We start from the raw sequence: 4,955 nt of genomic DNA, 5'->3' as shown, positions 1-4,955 counted from the left end.
TTAAATCGTAAGTCTAGTCTAGACGTTTCTATATATTAGTAGGTTAAGATAATTAAGCGATGTTTTTAATCTTAACCTCGCTACCGCGACTACCGTCCGATTTAAGGGAGTAAGACCGTTAATACTTTCCTAAACGGATAGCGATAGCGCCGGCACGTTTAGTAATTTCCTCCTCTAATTATATAACGCGGTCTTATAGGCGTTTCGTCTCCTCTAGCTCTATAATACGCGCTTATAAGGCTATAAGCTTTTCTTTACGAGTCGATAGTCTTATACCTATAGGTAGTAATATCTTCGATATAGTTAGAATATCGTCTATAATAAGGGTCTATTCTAAGGATATATCTTCCGGTTCTTTATCTCCTAAGTAGATACTTAATATACGTAACGAAGAGGCCTTAACTAGTTAACTACTACGTCGCGCTATAGGAGCGTTACGTAGTCTTCTCTAAGTAGCTATCTTTACTAAGTAACTAAAAAGGGAAGCTTTAGAAATTATAAGGGAATATATATTACGGTACGATTAGTTAGGTAGTAGAGATAGCTAGAGGTACTATGCTATATATATTATATTCTCCTTATTATAAGACTAAAGCTTATAGGAAGAGGGATTTTTCCTCTTTAGTTAAAGTAGCGAGAGGTCTATAATATATAAGCGGGGTAGGCACGATTCCCTACCGATACCCTACCGATATATTAGTACTACGTATCCGAGTACTTTATTAGCCTATACCTCCTAGTAGCGCTCTTATAAGTAATATCTCTAGAAATAGTAATCTTTTTCTTAGAAAAATCCTAGATTTTATATATATTTTCTAAATAGCCTACTATTATTCCCTTAAAAGCTCTATTATCTAGCTTATCCTTAGGGTCTTTATTCTTATAATATATAAGGCTTCTAAAGGTCTTAATTTTATTTAAGGTCTCGAAAGGTAGTATTATATTATCCCTCTTTTCTATAGGACTTTTAAATCCTATCGTAGAATACGGTAATCTATTATATAAATAGGTAGCTATTAAAACAGCTTCTCCCTATAGGTATTTAGGAAGCCTAGTAGTAAATAAAAGAGCTCGTACTTTTTCTAATATAGTATAATTTATTCTTTCTATTCTACTATTAGATTCTAGCGTCCGAGGAGGACTAGAATTAAAGGTAATTCCTTCTTTTTCGTAGTAGAGCTTTATTTTATATATAAATTCTTTAGTATTATTATAAAATACTTCTCTAATCCTAGTATTTTTAGGGTTATTTTCTACCCTATTTTTAAATTCTAGGAACCTATCTAAAGCTTCCCTTTTTTTTCGAAGAAAGTATATTTCTAGATATCGGGTTCCTATATCTAGGAAAGAAATATAATAGTAATATTTATTATAAGTAAGTACTTTAATTAGCCCCTAAATATCTAATACTATTTTTTCTAAATAGGTATAAGACTTATATAAAGGTTATTTATTAACCTTATTCGTTACTTTAGCTTTAATATATATTTCGCACTATCTTATTTTATTTTCCTCTTTTAAAGGCATTTTTATATCCTTATTATATCTTTTTAATATTTCTAAAATAGCCCTACTATTTATATGCCCTAAGCGTAAGTGCTAAGTATAAAAATCTATATCCCTTGCCTTTAAAGACGTAATAAGGATTAATTAGCTTTCTAATAAAGGTTTTATAGGAATATAATATAATTTATTTCTAAGAAATCCTTTAGTAAGGACCTTAGCCTTATTATCTAATAAAAGGACTTTATTTCCTCCTATTAAGGCATAGGTATTATTAAAATAAGATTAGGATAGTATATTTACCCTAATTCGGGTATATAAAAGCAGTCTCGAAGGATATACCTTTTCTACTATACGGAACTTAAATACTAAGTCCTTTCTTTTACTAATATAAAAGAAGCTTTTCCTAGCAAACTTTAGACTTAATTTCTTTATAGTTAATAAGGAAATTCTTATTAGATACTATATGCCTAGTAGCTCGGTATTATATATAAAATCAAAGATCCTTTTATTCTTATAACTAGAAATCCTCCTTCTCTCTTTAAGACTAATTCCTTTATTCTAGGAATCGAGGCTTTTAGAGGTCCTAAAAGAGAGTCTTTATTAGCTTCTACTATAGGGGTAATTATAGAGGTTAAAATTACCTCTAAATCCTTAGACGTATATATAGGGGTCGGGGCCCTAGAGAGGTCTATAAGGTCGATATCTAGGTCTATATTTTCTTCTTATAAAGCTATATTTAAGACCTTATTACTATCTTCTAAATCGGACTCTAGCTCGGTAATTCGAGCCTTCCTTCTTTTATTAGTAGTAGAAATGCTACTAGAAGGGGATTTCTTCCTAGAAGAAGAAGAAGAAGAAGATTTTCTCTTCTTAGAAATTCGAGTCCTATCGTCCTTTTTTAATTACTATAAAATGCCCTGGTTTTTGCATTCCTTATAATAAGGAGTATCCGTAGAATTTCTATGGGATTTCTAAGGCTTCCTTCGTATTAGGAAGGCTTTCTCCGAAGATTCGTCTATATCCTCTATTCTTCTAGCTTCGTCTAAAAGACTAGCTGTAAGGGTTTCGAGGGTAAACGCCGCAGAATTATACCTAAGGCTCTACGTAATATTTATAATATAGCTTCTAAATTCCTTATTAAGGCAATTAAGAATCTATACTATAAGAACAACTTCTAGAATTTCTATATTACGGGATTTTAAATCCTCGTAGATTTCCTTTACCTTATAAAGGTATTTCTCTAAATTAGAGTCCGAGGGACTAAGATTAAAGAGCTGCTTAATAAGCAGATAATTCGACGAAAAATTCGACGGATTATATAGCTTTTTAAGCTCATCCCACGCTTCTTTAGCATTTTTTAGATGCCGAATTTATATTAAGGGACTATCTTCGACTCGAAGGAATATTATAGATAAAGCCTCCGTAGTCTATATATAATTTGCTTGCTCTAGAGCAGCAATAAGCTTTTCTTTTATAAGGATAGCTTCTATCCTCGTAGTCTATAAGGTATAATTTAAATTTCCCTTAAGTCTAGTAAATTCGTATTCTTTCTATTTACCTATTTTATATAAATTTAGTATTATTTCGTTCGTAGGGATCGAGAAGTCTAGACGGGAGTTTAAGAGCGTAGGAAGGTAAAAGAAGTTAAGGGGAATTTCGAAAGGAATTTTAATTAAATATTTCGACGAGAAATTTTAAAGGTATAAGTTAATTTCCCGGCTTAAAAGAAGTAAGCTAGGCTTATAACCTCTTAAGGTATATAAGTAAAAGCGGAATTTTAGGAAATTAAGGAATTACGTAAGACTACGTAAAAGAGGGGAAGAAGGAGTATAAGGTAGGATTTTCAACGGAATTTATTAGTATTATATTAGTATATAGAAGAGGTATTAAAGTTAATAATTCTATCTCTATCTACTAGCGGACATACTATCTTATATAGACAATTATAGCTAAACGGAAGAACCTTTCGGGACTAGATTTAGGCTGCTATATAGCCCTAAGACTAAGGAATTCTATGATACCTCGAGTAAATCTAGAAGTGTCTTGGTTCTACTAATATTCGTGTTTAAAGGAGGTTAGTCGTGCCGGTATTCTTAAGAGGTCTTAGCTAGCATTCTAAGCTAGCTCTATTCCTTCGATTCCCGATTATACGATAACCGGCAACCCGTTTAATATATAATAACATGTAAAATAACGAGCGATTCTAGCTCTATAGGATAGGATTTTATCTATAATTTATATACTACTTATTAGCTTATATAATCGGGAGAGTATATTATAGCTGCTTTATTTATAGTAGGAACACCGTTCCTTATATATCTCTATCCTTCCTTTCCTAAGGGTATATATCTATTAGTTTCCTTTAGTTTAAAGGGGGTTATCTTATTTACTAAACCCTCTTTAGCTTAGCCGCTATTTATACTACTTAATTAATATAGGCGGCGAAGCTTAATATAAAAAGGTCGACTATAGCTAATACCTTATAGAGCTAGACTCTTAGAGCCCCTTTTAAGAAAACGATCTAAACGTTATATAGCTAAGACCCTTCTAGCTTTAAAGAGTCTTTACTTAAACTTTAAGAAGAATACTATAAATATTTAATTCTCTCTTTATTTTATTATTTAAATCGCCGCTACTACGTATAACTAAATATCTATATTAAGGTAGATTAAGTTAAGGTACTTAAGGAATTCCTTTTAATTATAACCCCTCTCTACTCTTATTTTATAGTATATAGCGACTATTTATTATAGCCTAGCGTTTAAGTAGTTATAGATAAGGTAGAAGATTTCCCTTAAGCTTAAGAATAATTCTTTATTAATCTTATACTTCTTTTATATATATTATACTTATAAGGTATAATACTATTATTACCTATTAAATTTTCCTAGGCTTAAAAAGGGCTTCTTATAAGTATTCTTTCTTATTATTCCCCTTTTAGTTATTAGTATTATTACCCCCCTTATTACTTTTAAAGGTAGTATTAAACTACTTATCTTATTACTAGCCCCTTTTTATATACCTATCCTTATTAGTTTATTTATTCTTTAGTATATCCTCCTAATCTAACTAATTAGTTCTTATATTTATAGTTAGCTTTATATTACTTAATACCTTATCTCTACCTCTCTTACTTATAGCGAGAGTATTACTAACTTTATTATTAGCTAGGCGTCGGGCCCTCCTATCGCTACTCCTAGCCGTCTCTAGGCCTATTCTCCCCCCTCTAAGTTATTAAGATATATATATTATATCCTCTTAGTTTAATCTCTCTCTAGGCTTTATAGCCTTATTTAAAAGAAGCTTTAGATATATTAAGAGCTAGCGTATACTTAGCGTAATAGTATATAGCTTAATAATTATTTATTTAAAGCTAGGGAGAGAGAAGGAAAACTCTATCTTAGTTATATAGTTTATCTATCTTTCTTAGTCCCTAGCTCGACCTATAT

The sequence above is a fragment of the Hirsutella rhossiliensis genome, assembly GCF_020360975.1.
Source record: "Hirsutella rhossiliensis strain HR02 chromosome Unknown scaffold00003, whole genome shotgun sequence".
Taxonomy (NCBI): domain Eukaryota; kingdom Fungi; phylum Ascomycota; class Sordariomycetes; order Hypocreales; family Ophiocordycipitaceae; genus Hirsutella; species Hirsutella rhossiliensis.
This window is presented reverse-complemented; position numbering follows the sequence as displayed.